Source organism: Rosa rugosa, chromosome 1 (genome assembly GCF_958449725.1).
Source record: "Rosa rugosa chromosome 1, drRosRugo1.1, whole genome shotgun sequence".
NCBI lineage: Eukaryota > Viridiplantae > Streptophyta > Magnoliopsida > Rosales > Rosaceae > Rosa > Rosa rugosa.
In genome coordinates, this window is record NC_084820.1 from 20600745 (window position 1) to 20615803 (window position 15059).

At 37.3% G+C, this 15059-nt stretch overlaps 1 long non-coding RNA gene across 1 annotated transcript; it reads right to left on the reverse strand.

The window, feature by feature from the left end:
* Positions 1-12484: 12484 nt before the first annotated feature.
* Positions 12485-13275, reverse strand: LOC133734956 (uncharacterized). The gene is made up of 2 exons (XR_009858705.1): positions 13030-13275; positions 12485-12801 (listed from the first exon to the last, which is right to left on the reverse strand). It is a non-coding gene; the product is annotated as an uncharacterized LOC133734956 (long non-coding RNA).
* Between the last annotated feature and the right edge of the window lie 1784 nt (positions 13276-15059).

The following is a 15059-nucleotide window of genomic DNA, read 5'->3' on the forward strand; positions in this document are numbered from 1 at the left end:
TTAACCTCTTAAGATATATCGATCCGTCGAAAAAATGAGATATCGGTGAATATATCGGAAATATCGCAGATATTTCAATCCTTGTTCTTTTCTACTCAAAGTCTTAGAGCAAGGCGGAATGAGTCAGGATTGTCACGCAACAAATGTTGTGATACCAGAAATCTATATATAGCACACTGGAGAACTGCAAGAACAAGATCGGAAAAAGGTAAATAAATAAATCTTCCATTAGATGAAAGATATTGCTATTTTTGTAAATGAAAGAAAAAAAAACCTATTGCTATATATATATATATATATATATATTAGAAACCTTCCCACATGTAAGAGTCATTTATTTTTTAGTTAATTATTGTAGATGAATTTGAGATTTCTCAAGTGGCGATGTTGTTTACTGGAGAAAGAGAGACACAGAGAGAGTGGGAGAAAAAAACTGGGTTAATTTATTAAATTTTTTTAAGGTGAAAAAGGGATTATGGAAAGTTTTGGACAAAATGATGGGGAAACAAACTCACATTGAAAAGAGTACTCTTGATCTGAACCCAAATTTGCAGTCAAGTACTACAAAATCTGATAGTATTTTTCTATTACGATCTTCAAATCTTCTTACTGAACAACCGGATCTCCTCTTGTGTTTGCAATAACAAAACTCTCCCCCCCTAATTCCCAAAACAACCTCGAGTCCTCAACCACTATAATTGACATACTCACATACATATCCAGTTACTTGCTACAGTTATGATTTTACCCAGCTGTAGAATTGATGATTCACAACTTTAGAGTGTGGTATCGATCCTAACAAACTCAATGAATTATTTCTTTGAAAAAGACTAACGATTAATTTAAGGAAAAAAAAAAAACAGTCAACTTGCAATGGACATTAAAGGAGTTTCAATGGTTTCTAAAATACTGTGGATTGGAGTTTACTGTGAGGCTTTGCCCCCATTACTAGGTTCTGATAGTAGTAGCAACTTAGGCAGTAACCATATATATAGCTAGGTTACAGTTCTGCCTTAAAATACTTGATAGTATTTAGTTTAGGTGAGAGCTAAGAATGGGGCATGGCTATATATTAAGGGAATCCTGCGTATAAATGCAAACCTAAAACAGTACGTAGTGTCTAGAAAAAGCTGAGTCATTGCTAATTATTTCGAATTAAATTAAACTTTGGGTATGATGATTAATCTTCTAATTACTATCTACTTATCCACCAAATCTCTTTTAAAACCAAAATCAATATTGATAGAAGAGAAACTCATGCCAATATAGGGTTCTGGGTGAAGGCTTCGATTTTCGGAATGTACAGTTGGATTGGAGCTTCAATGGGTTATGGGTTAAAGAAGTTTCAATGGTTCCTAAAATAAATAAATAAAAGAATTAAGGAAAAACCTCCAACCTACTACATCAATGCTTCTAAAATCAACTCATAAATCTAAGTAGTAATGGAAAGTTGTATTCATGTAATGATCCTCATATAATTAATCATGCATGCTTGAGGCCTTGAGGGTATTTTGTTGTTAATTAAATACTTTGTGTTGATAGAAAAACGTATCTTCTCTGTTATTTTATGTTTATGTTAATTTGGTGTTTTATCTACAATTATTAAGAGGGAGAAAACTATTGTAGCTAGCTGCCTTTAAATATATGACTTATGGTTGTTGATAAATATGATCATCCTTATACATTTAGTAGGAGAGTGATTCCATAAAATGGTAGAGACTAATTTGGCATATAATAGTTTTTGTGAGACCGTGGATGAATCTCTTTGTCAAATCCCAAGTACCGGTGCCACACTGAGATATAGGAATACTCGGTTCCTAGACTAGAGTCGCGGGGGTTTACCCAACCAACTTGACAATTTGGGGATTCAAGAGTGTCGACCTAAGATTAATGTTTGGGTTGAATGACTATATATAGTAATTTGGATCTTCATGCTGCTATGTATTTTTTTTTTTTTTTGGTCAAATGAAGCTTCAATAGAGAGGCCCAAGGCCTAGAGAAAACAATACAGCCTAAAAAGGAGGAGGCCCACACAAGAGGTTCTCACAGTCAGCTATCTAAAGCAAAGACTAGGAAACCAAACGACAAGCAAATTAAGAAACCAGAGTACTAACAAAAAGAACAGAACTGGAAAAGAGAATACAAGAGAAAAACAAAGCCGACAGCACCGCTCCGATGAAAACACCAACACCCACGACCTCGGATAGTCAGCGGTGTCCCCATTGATCATTTTGAAAGGGTGGGCAAGGAAGACCGTCGCGAGAAATGACATGCACAAGGAAAGAAGGCGGCCGGTCAATCCAGACCTCCGGGCACTTCTTCCTCACTACTAGCGAGGCAACCAAATCAGCTGCAATGTTCGCTTTCCTTGGAATCCAAAACCAAGCGAAACGGGCGTTCGAGGTAATAGAATTCCTGATCATAGACACAATTGGAGCAATTCTCCAATCAAATGTAATTGATGAATTGTTGATATTGTCCACTAATGACTTCGAATTTGATTCGAGGATGATCGGTGAAAAAGGGATATGCTTGGTCACATCGATAGCCACCGCTGCCGCCATCGCCTCCGCCTCCAATGCAGACCCCGTCCTACATAAAAGAGTAGCTCCCTCAAACAGGATGCCATGAGAGTCCCTAGCTAGAGCACTAACACCGGTAAGCTTCGAATTCTCAATCCAAGCAGCATCACAGTTGATTTTGATATGACCAGGGGGAGGGGGACTCCAGTCTGCTATGTCTGTGGTCTCTTTTCTGTATGGAATTTCAAATTTTCAACAGAAAGTAATTTAGCCAGGATTGCTTAACTGTTCAGATCGAGTATCCATGTAAATAAATCGGAATGTACAGTTGGATTGGAGTTTAATGTGGGGCTTTGCCCCCATTACTAGGTTCTGATAGCAGTAGCAACTTAGGTAGTAACAATATATATATATATAGGGATAGTACTTGGCAGGTTTTGGGATGTCCTTTAAGAAGTTTACACGTGTCCCTTCTTCCTTTTCTACTTTTATCTTTCTTTAGTTATCAAGCCTGCAATGTAAAGTCCTAAAGCAGAGATCTAGCCTTCAACATGCCACATTTTCACCTAACCACTTCCTGTCTAAATGGTTACTTCTCAGGGCGGAATCACTGCTGTTCTAAGCTTTGGGAAAATAATCTTGGCTTGATAAATGGTAAGATAAACAGATAATTTTTGCAGAAACTAAAAACAAACAAATATTTTCAGACAGTGTACTGGGCTTCATATAGAATTTATTTTTGCAAACATGAATACAAATAAAAAACCCAGAGCCTCACTCTCAGGTAAACAACTTAAAGCTGTTTTAGCTACTCATAACTGCAGGTACTTACTTGCAATACAATGCATCAAACGACTTGTAGGAAACCTTGCTACTATCACACTGCTACTATGGCTCTTCTTACTTCCAGAGAGAAAAATGATTCTGCTATATTTTCTGATGCCTTACAAACTGAAACTAAGGCTCCTTTTATAGGGAGCGAAACTCAAACTGGAATTCAAAACATCAAAATGTACAGCACAACTCTATTCTTTTCTACTCCCGTGAGTGCTAGTGATAATTGAGGTCGATTGACGAAAAGCAGTTTCTTTTAGGTGAAATGTTTTTCACCTTCTTCTTTTTGAAAAGCAAAAGCATCTTTAGGGAAGAGGCCAAAGTTGCTTTCAGTGCTTTTTACACCTGCTGCTTTACATGTTTTCATCTGTTTCAGAGTTGTGGCCAAGGACAAGAGAGTTGTTTTCCATCCTGGCTTTAGTTCCATTTTCTTCCACGTCAGTATCTTCATACATCTTGTAGTGGTTGTCATTTTCAATCTTCTCAATCCATTGAAAACAAGCTAACGTGGAGTCTATCTCTTTTCTCTTAAGAGATAGAAAAAGGTCACTGCTAATGACATCAGGATGATCGTATGCAGTAACAATAATTTTTTCTCCTGCTGCCAGGAACGTATTTTCTGTATCTTCTTCGATGATCTTTTTGATATACTCTAATGACATATCCTTCATCCAGGGAATGCTAGAATTTAGTTGGCCATTGTATCCAACACATGCAGGGTGAAGATAGTTCCCTTGAATGATTCTCACATAATGATATGGAGAAATATAATCAACCTCCCCATTGCTCTTCTGAATCCACTCTGGTGGAGTAGATCTAAAATTTAATCTGAGGATGCAGTCATTTTTTCTGACGTTCTTAACTGTGTTGACTATGAGGGGTGGCAGTCCTTTGAGATCATCATTTGTTTTAGTCCAGAGATTGTGGACAAAACCATTTTCAACAAGCCAAAGCTTGTGTTCTTGAGGATGTTCACTCTGAACATTGACCACATATCTTCCAACATAAGGTCCAAGGACAGTGAAGAGGGTTGGAGGCAGACATGAGTCAGAGTTCTTACTTCCAATAAGATTATGAAAGTCGAACCATTCAGATTCTTTTAGTGCTATAACAGGAATTCTAGCACTCTCAGGATCTTCAAGATACTAGATTTTCTCATTCTGGACAGCACTCTGCTGTGTATTTTCATAAACTTCTTCAAACTGTGGTCTGACATTTTCATGGAGTTCTTCAGCTAGTGCAAACAAGGCTGGGAACATGATTCCACTGTTTCTTTCTTGAAAGGCATATAAGAGGTTATCTAAAATTGTCTTCTGGTGGTATGCAAGCCTTCTGCCAGTTCTAAACACAGGGTCAGCAAATGTTTTCAATTCATAATTAAAAACATTTATAACTCCAGTTGGAGTCGATTTGCTTTTTGGCAAAGCAACAGCCTTCAACGGTCTTGATGAGCCTTTACCGTCTACCGTTTGAGACGGGCTAGCCAATCCTTTACCTTGGGATTGATCAGTTATGTCTAGTCCTTTAGGACCTAGCAGAAATCTTTTGAGGATTTTTTTCTTTTGATTCCTCGGCCTTTTCAGGTTCTTTCCCAGTTCTTCTGTTTCTGGGATTGCGACCTTCGTCGTCATCTCTTCGGCTGAACATTGCCATTTCTCTGGTTAATGCGTCTGGAAGATAGTTCTTGTTTCCTGCAATTAATTCAACTGTATAATCATATTGGTTAAGAAATAATTGTCAATTTGCTAATCTTCCTCTATTAGCAGCTTTATCTAGTTTAAAATTTTAAAAATTCTTTACTCTAGCACAATCGGTGCGTACAGTAAAGGGTTTTCCAAAAAAAGCTGGAGAGTTTAAAATTGTTTTCTTGACAGCCAAGATTTCTTTTTCTCCTGTAGGATAATTTTGTTCTGCAGGGCTGAAACTTGCCTCTACAAAATTTACAAATCTTTTCAATGTTAGCTCCAGGCGTTTTTGCCAAGACAACACCAGACCAGTAATTATCACTAGCATCTGTTTGTTCCTCTGGTTGTTGGAAAGGAGGGAGATTTTTGCAGAGAGCTTTTATCTGTTTCACAATTTTTTCATCATCTTCTGTGAAGTTCCATTTTCTTTTGGAACTTGTTTTAGGAGATAACATTGCTGTTAGTCCTGAGATTTTAGGAATGAAATCTCTCCCATAATTAATGACTCCTAAGAATCTTTCTAGACTCTTAGCAAAAGGAATTCTATCTGGGAACTTCCAGATTTTTTCAAGGATATGGGGTTGGAGTTTTATTACTCCATTCTTGATGTTTATTCCAAGGAAATCAACTTCATCTAGGATAAAGAAGATTTTCTTTTCTCCTAAGATGATTCCATGCTGAACTATCAGCTTTACAACCTCATGGAGGTGTTTCATGTGTTCTTCTCTGTTTTTGGAGAAGACGAGGATGTCATCAATATAGATGACACAGAATTTAGCAACATGTTTGAAGATGTTATCCATCTTTCTCTGGAAGATTGAAGGGGCTTGTTTTTGGCCAAATGGCATTACTAACCATTCATAATGACCTTGTGGTGTTCCAAATGCAGTGAGAGGAACACTGTCTGGATGCATCTTAACTTGCCAAATACCCGACTTTGCATCGAATTTTGAAAAGACCTTAGCTCATCTGAGCTGGTTGATCAGTACTCGTACTTGAGCAATTTGATAACCGCCTTTAACGGTTTTCTTGTTGACATCTCTGTAGTCAATTACCATTCTAGCTTTTCCTCTAATATTTTCTGCATGATTTCTCACGTAGAATGCTGGAGCGTGATGAGGGCTAGTAGATGGTTGAATTAATCTATTGTTCAGGAGATCTTCAATGTCTTTTCTGAATTCTTTTTTATCTTCCTCTTTGTACTGAGGAATGACTTTGACATGACAGATAGCATTCATATCATGTAATCTTAATTCACATACCACTGGGTCTTTTTCCCAAAATTTCAGAGGGTCAACATCTATATTCTGTTCGAGCATCTTGATTTTATCAAGAGTAGGAATTTTCTTAGACTCGAAGCTTATTCTGAAAGTGCTTGAGGTTATGCTCATGGATGAAAGTAGCTTCTTCATCTTCACTAGTTTCTTCTTCTTCTTCTTCAGAAGATTCTTCAACAAGTAATTCTTCTTGTTGTTTTATTTGTAGCACAGGTTCAAATTTGGGCTTGTAGGGCTTAGGATCACCACTATTTCGTTACGATGTTTGATATTGAGTAGTAAAGTTTGGACCTACTACACTTTTCGCTTGAGTAAGTCTGTCTGCCCAGAACACCCTATCTCCTTTTCTGAAGCCTATAGCTTCTTCATCTTGAATAAATCTTTGTTGGAGAATGAAATCATTTCCCAACAAGAAATCTGATCTTTGGCCTTCTGATTGCCAAAGGGTGTTGATGACAAATGTTCCTCCACCAATGGTGATGTGAACATTTCTAGATACCTTATTCATGGTTAAATGGCTTCCATCAAACTGGACGCTAGTAGCTATTCTTTTCTTATCTTCTTTCCAGAGTTCTTCTGGAATTGCAAATCTTTTTGCAACTGTAAATCCCTATCCATTATCTACAAATGCATGTAGATGATATTTTTTATGATCAGAGAATTTTAATCCAATCTCTATGTAGTTGTTGTATCTACTAGTAGAGACGATCTTCGATTGTTGTAGCTCTTCTTGAGCTTGTTCCTGTGGTATGAATGGTTTACATTCTTCTGGAATATTTTCTGGTGGTTCAACCAGTTCTATACTTTCATCGATCTTTTCTTCCTTTATTTCTGAGGAAGGTTCAACAATTTCTTGTAACAAAGTTTCTTTTTTTTTTCTCCTTTTGTTCAGAGAAATATTCTTCATATTCTTGCTCTACCAATTGGTTGATAAGGCCATTCTTGGTTTTTCTTCTTGCTTCAGCTATGAAGCATTCTTTGTGATAAGTCTTTTTTGACTCTTCACAAAATATAGGAATTCCATTCTTTTCATGACATAGGCAGTAGTCACAAAAGAATGTACCAGGGTTCACCTGATAAGAAGACATTACTGCTTCTGTCTTACTTTCTTCCCAATTTTTGACTTTTAGAACATTCAACTGTTTGGATTCTAAGTATTCTACTTTAGAATATGTTTCTGAGTCAGATGATTCTCCTTCTTCTTCAGACCAGGCAGAGTAAACTGACCTGTCGTCTTCTTCATCAAAATAGGCTATTTCGTAGCCTTTCATATTTGCTGTTTCTACTACAGGCTCGTATTTTTCAAATAGAGCTTTCGTAGATCTTTTACCCTTTTCTGGGCATTCATTAGCATAGTGCCCTTCAGCTTTACATAACCAGCATCTACAAGCTTTCTTGGCTGGTTGTTTATTCTGATGGTTGATTTGATGATTCTTATTTTTCTTGAAGAATTTCTTTTTTTGATCTTCATCATGTTGCTTCTTAAAGTTGAAACCTTTTTTAAAGTTCCAATCTCTTTTCTTATTACTCTTTCTGAACTTCTTTGAGTAATATTTTTCTTTTCTTTTTATGTGGAACTTGGATTCATGACATCTCCAATTAGTTGGCATGTCCAATATTCCATAACAGAAGTTTTCTACCCCTTTGAGCTGTTTCTTGGCCATTTTGGCTCTAAGATTTGATTTGCATTGTTCTTTTAATAATTGTCTAATTCTGTCGGCAATTCCTCCAATTGAAAATCTTTCAATTGGTTTTTCAGCTATGGTTTCTCTCACAGCTGTTCTCCATGGTTCAGGGAGTTTTCTATGTAATAAGTTTACTAGATCTGTATTTTCTAGTTCACCTATTGTACAGTAGTATTCTTGAAATTCATTCAAGTATTCTTCAAAATATCTCATGTCACAGATTTTGAGAGCATATATATTTGATTTGGCCGTTTCTTTAGCTTTTCACTTAGATTTGAGAGATCTCCACAGAATTGATCGTACAGGGGTACTGCAAAATCATACGGAGAGTTTGAATTTTTTATTTCCTCTAGCCAGTCTCTTCCTCTGGCAGTCTCCTTGAAAGATAAATAGTACTTTTTGGCTACTCCAGTGAGAGTAGTTTCATATTACACCTGAAGATCTGGTGCTTCGAACTTTCCAAGGGTAAGATCAGAAACCATCATGAGGCTATCTACCCATTGGTCAATAGCTTTTCTTTTATCTAGAGCTTTATCTAGATTTAGCCATATACCATAATTTGTGATTGGTACCATAGACATATTGTCTTCTGGGACAAATCTTTGAGAATTTCTTTCTTCTTTTCTGCCTGTAGGAGCTTTCTGCACAGGGAGTTTAAGTTTTCCCTTTTCTCTGATGATGAAAGTTTTGGAATTAGAGTTTTCTCAGTCTTCCATTTCTATATCTTGATAGGGAAGGATTGTTCTTACCTTTCCTGTGTTGAATTTTTTCATTTCTTCGATTAGTTGTTCTAATCGCTCAGTATTTTCACAAGATTCTGCTTCATCATATAGTTCATAGAGCCTTTTTGCTCTAAGCATATTTACTGGTCTAGTTAGATCAGCTTCTAATTCTTCTTCAGTAATAGAATCTGTTGGTTCTTCAACAGTGAATTTGGTACCACTAACACTAGCTTCTCTAGTGCTGTAGCTTCTTCTGAGAAGATTTTTGTTTATCCTGACATTTTCAGGACATACGTCACTTTTTCTGTGATCGTCAAATTTTAGACTGATATCTCCAGTCTTTCTGCTTTCATAGATTGCCGCTTCGGCATTTTCTGGTGGTCTTTTTGGACCAGATGATTTCCATTCAATAGGAAAAGTTACTTCGTTCTAAGTAACCTTGTGAATCTGTTGTGAATGGTTCTTCTGACTGGTGAGGAATCCAGTAGTAAGACCTGTGATATTAGATATCCTTGTCTTAGGTTCTACTGTGGTGCTCATCAGTTTATAGTATATTCTATATACTATTGCAAGTTCTTGCATATTTTCTTTCATTGATATACCATCTGTCTTGACTCATAGTCGTAGACAGTGGGCTGCATCTTTCAAGCTGGTTGAGAAGTTTGGGAAACAATTGAAATATGCCACTTGATTGCATAGAGATGCTTCAAGTGTTCCCAACAGACTAGCTTGAAAATCTGTTAGTCTATTGTCTTGTAAGACACATATAACTGAACAGTTTATGCCTTCTCTGGCAAGAAGTTTTATGCCTACTTGGACTGCTCCAATGTGCATAAATTGATAATTTTTTGCCTTTTGCTCTGGGAACTTCTTGAGGAGTGATCATCAAGAGATCTGTTTCTCCTGTTGTAGAGGGGGTTGTAAATTCCAGTAATTTGAAATGATGGCTATCCATCAATTTAAACTTTCCCCTTTTGTAGATTTGTTTAAAATCTAACTTGGGAATTGTAGAGTTTTTTACCTCCTGTTCATTTTCATTGTATTCGAATTCTTCAGCATTTAGGAGCTGTACTCATTTCTTTTTTCCAAAGATGCTGATCATCTTGACATCTCTTGCTACCAAGTGTTTTGGTTTTTCATACCTGATACTAGTTAGACTAGTAGAAGGTTCTGGAAAAATCATGCTTGGAGTAGGATTCTTCTCAGGTTTTTCTAATGGTTTGAATCCATTAACTTTCTTTGATTTTACTGGAGGCTTTTTCTTATCCTTCAGTATATTTTTCATAGAATCCAGCATTTCTTGCTATTCATTGATTTTTCTGCCAACACTTGTTAGCCGTTCTTCTTCCCTTTTAGGAAGTTTTTTGATATAATCTATTTTGTGCTCCAATTTTTCTAATTGGGCGATTATATCTGGTACTTTATCTAGATGATCTTGATATCTAGATACTTCTTGTATCAGGTTCTGATGTTTCTCATAAGAAGATTTTAGTAGAGAATTCAACTTCTCTAATATTAATTCAGACATTGTCCCCATTGGGGATTCCCCTTTTGAGCTATTTTACAAGCTCTGATACCAGTGATGTGCGGATCTAACCGATGCTCAAATAATCAAGAGGTTTTTGTTCCTCTCGGAGAATATATTCAAGATCTCCAATTGATTTTTCTACTTTGTAAATTATTTTCTGGACTATGAAGATAATATCCCAATATTCAGGAGTTTCTCTTTTAAGCCTTGACCTGTAATCTTTTAGCTTTCTCATCTTTTCTTTTTCTTCAGCTAACTCTTTACTTGTATTTTTGCAGATAGCAATCAATTCTAATCTGTCGATGATCGAAATTATGAATAGTGAAAATAACAGTTTACCTTTGAGCATAGAGGATAGATTTATAATTGAAACATGTTAAAATAAACAAACTCTAAAATATGGGCCCACTACGCTTCTTTAATAATTGTAAGTAATAGTAGAGCTGAAGTAGATCGTAAGAATTTTGGTAAAGGAAGAGACAAAAGGGTGCCCTATGTGTAAAGTCTTGATTGGTTATTAGGGCTGCCCGACCAGGGCTGGTTAGCGAAGTTTTTTCCTATATATAGCTAGGTTACACATCTGCCTTAAATACGTGATAGTATTTAGTTTTTTTTTTTTTTTTTTAGAAAGGGTGATAGTATTTAGTTTAGGTGAGAGTTAAGAATGGGTCATGGCTATTAAGGGAGTCCTACGTATAAATGCAAACCTAAAATAGTACGTAGTGTCTAGAAAAAGCTGGGTCATTGCTAATTATTTCGAATTAAATTAAACTTTGGGTATGATAATTAATCTTCTAATTACTATCTACTTATCCACAAAATCTCCTTTAAAACCAAAATCAATATCGATAGAAGAGAAACTCATGCCAATATAGGGTTCTAGGTGAAAGCTTCGATTTTCGTTGTTGGTGGAATCAGGCTATTTAACAAAATTTGCTCCAACATGTTAATATTGATAAATCAATTCGAGTTGAACTTTTTATAGTTGAAGATCTAGTGCATCCAAAATTGCATGTATAATTCAAAGACTATGTTTTAAATGGTTTCAAAATTGGTAAAATTTGCAAATTTTTGAGAATTGACATATTGTTACTTTTTCTTAAAAATTTTTAATTTTTTTTTATAATGTATTGTCATCCCAATTTATTTGGTGTGACGTTGTTTTCTCTTTCTATAGAATTTTATAACATTTTCAAGTTCCCAATTTCCACAATATAGAGTTTTTTTTTCTTTCTCTGAGGTAGAAGAGAGATTGCATTAATCCTGAAGTCAGAACCACACATATAATAAAGGGTTTTTGTCTATTTACCCCATTTCTAGGGATTTTTTTCCCACTAACCCCATTGTGTTTTTTTAATTCCCTCTTACCCAATACACTCTAAGGGAGTCTTCCCTAATACCCCATTAAGATTTTTTTTTTGTTTTTAATTTTTTTTTAATACCATTTTACCCCTCACCCCTTATTTACTTAGAGAGAGAGAGAGAGAGAAACCATAAGAGACTTCACCGGAGCCCGTCACCGTCCGCCGGAATCCGGTCACCGGTCGCCGGATTCCGGCCAACTTTCGCCGGATTCCGGTCACCGGCGGCCGCCCATCGGACCTTTCAGAAAACCTCGCCGGAAATGTTTATTACCCCAATAGACATCTATTGCCCATCAATAAAGGTCTATCGCCTCCCAATAGACGTCTATCAGCCATGTATTGCCTCCCAATAGACGTCTATTGCCTCCCAATAGAACTTTTGGTCTATTGCCCCCCAATAGACGTCTATTGACCCCCAATAGACGACTATCAGCCATGTATTGCCCCCCAATAGACGACTATCAACCATGTATTGCCCCCCAATAGACGTCTATTGCCCCCCAATAGGACTTTCAGTCGCCAGAATATGAACTAATCTTTCTAGATTTAGACAAATAAAACTTTGATTAAAGAAAAAAATGAGAACATTACATCAATTCAAAACGTCTATTGCCCCCCAATAGATGTCTATTGGCCCCCCAATAGAACTTTCAGTTGCTGGAATGGAAACCAATTTTTCTAAATTTAGAAATATAAATCTTTGATTAAAGAAAAAAAAGAGAGGAGAACACATCAATTAAAAACGTTTATTTTCCTCAAATAGACGTCTATTGCCCCAATAGAGAGGCAATAAACCTCTAGGCACCGATGGAAGAGAAAAATATGAGAAAAAATATATGTAAAGAGACTAAAGCATAAACATTGAGCTACAGAACAAATCATTAGTTCACTACTCATTTCAATCATGCTTTCTTTTCTTCTTGCATCGGCCAATGGAGTATGGGCATGTTGTATACCATGATCTAACAAGCTACCTAGGTATAGCTGCACCAGAAAATATTAAAATTTCAACAAACTTTGGAAACAAGTTCTTATTCTCCTGACATACGAACACAATTAACCTCCTCTCCCAATTTAGATGCCCCATCTATCTGGTGGACCTACGCATTAATGGAATTGCCACCTAAAGCTGCCGGAATTGCTTGCATCTGGACACCCATCTGAATTTGTCTGCATCATAACAACTAAGCAAAACCAAACTTTAATACGCAGAAATATGATTCACATGAACCCTTATAACAGAGCACCGCTGCATGCAATTCGACTCAAATTGCTCAAATCTAACAAGCAAGGAACAGTTAACAATAACAGATCACCAGAAAATACAATCATAAAGTGGATTTCACCTAAGAAAAGTAGCAAACTAGATCAGGCTACCCGTTTCAGTGGCAGACCCAAACCAAGGAACCTACCGACGCATCAATGTCATTGTTACCGGACTCGCTGGAGCTTAAAGTCGGCGCCGGAGCTAGAGAAATCCAGAGTAGAAGGCGCGGAGGTCAGCATCTTAGACGTTGAATGCGGGGCGGAGATCGGAGGATTAAGACGAAGAGGTCAAGGTCGTCGACGTTAGGGTTCGGACCTCGTCGGCGTTGTCCTCGTCGCCGTCGCTCGAAGAGGAGACGCACTGAGCAGATCGGAGAGGGATGAGAGAGAGAGAGAGAGAGTTCAGATCGGAGAGGGATGAGAGAGAGAGAGAGTTCAGATCGTGGAGAGATGAGAGAGACATAGAGGCAGATGTAATTAATTAATTAAGTGAAAGGCATAACTGTCATTTTATTTTAAACAGGGTAAGTGAGAATAAAAATTTGTTGCTGGGGTAAGTGGGATAATTTTGGCCAATTTTGGTGCTTTTGGTCAAGGACCCTATAATAAAATCCCTATACTTGTACTCAAGATTAGTGGTTAAGTAATTTAGGACAGACCAGTGCTATCCATTCAAAACAATAAAGCTCACTTATTCAAAAACCTTACTAGACTATGAAAAACTTCCTACACAAAACTAAAATAAAATGAATCTCTTTTCGCCAATGCACGCAATTGTGGTGCTTTAAGAGACTCTTGAATCAGGTTTAAAAAAACCTCATAGTAAGTAAGCTTAAAGTGAAAGCAAAACTAACAATATAACTTCTCCTTGCCCATGTTCAAGCGAAGAGGCTTAGGGCTAGTTTGGGATTGCTGTGACTTTTAAAAAAAAGGGGTTTTGTCCATTTACCCCATTTCTAGGGATTTTTTTCCCACTTACCCCATTAAGTTTTTTTAATTCTCTCTTACCCAATACACTCTAAGGGAGTCTTCCCTAATACCCCATTAAGATTTTTTTTTTGTTTTTAATTTTTTTTTAATACCATTTTACCCCTCACCCCTTTATTACTTAGAGAGAGAAATAGAGAAAATGGAAGAGAGAGAAACCATAGGAGACTTCGCCGGAGCCCGTCACCGGCCGCCGGAATCCGGTCACCGGTCGCCGGAATCCGGTCAACTTTCGCCGGAATCCGGCCAACTTTCGCCGGAATCCAGCCAACTTTCGCCGGATTCCGGTCACCGACTGCCGCCCACCGGAATTTGCTGAAAATCTCACCGGAAAGTTTTTTTGTCCCCAATAGGCATCTATTGCCCCCTAATAGAGGGGCAATAGACGTCTATTGCCCCCTAATAGATGACTATCAGCCATGTATTGCCCCCCAATAGGACTTTCAGTTGCCAGAATGGGAACTAATTTCCATAAATTTAGACAAATAAAATTTTGATTACAGAAAAAAAACAAGGAGATTACATCAATTATTGCCCCCCAATAGCCGTCTATTGCCCCCCAATAGAACTTTCGATAGTCATAATGGGAACTAATCTTCCTAAAATTAGATAAATAAAACTTTGATTAAGCAAAAAAACCAGTAGATTACATCAATTCAAATGTCTATTGCTCCCCAATAGATGTATATTGCCCCCCAATAGACGTCTATTGGGGAGCAATAGAATATTATTTTTCCTGTTTTCTTTCCTTTTCGGGCCTTCTGTTGCAAAACAGAAGTAGCACCATTTTGATTTGCCCCCAATACAACTTTTTTTTCTTTTTTTTGCCCCTTTCCTTCTCGGATTTCTTCCCACAGTTTACAAAAGCGAGAAAGTGCTTTTTTGAAAAGCAAAAGTAAATAAGCAGTTTGGGGAAGAAGAGAGGAGAAAAAGAAAACAACCCCGAAACCAGTGGCCGGAGCAACAATCCCAGTCGCAAACTCCAAAATCCAACTCCACCACTCTTCTTCTTCTTCTTTCCGAAGCAACAATCCCAATCACTGCTTCACTCAGTGTTATACACACATGTCAATCCACACAGCTCCGGTGAGCCACTGGCTCACACAGCCAAGTCGACCACGCAAATCGTGAAATCAAAACGCAGCGAATCGGAGGTCTGCATCTCGATCTCAGATCGACTCCGGCGAAG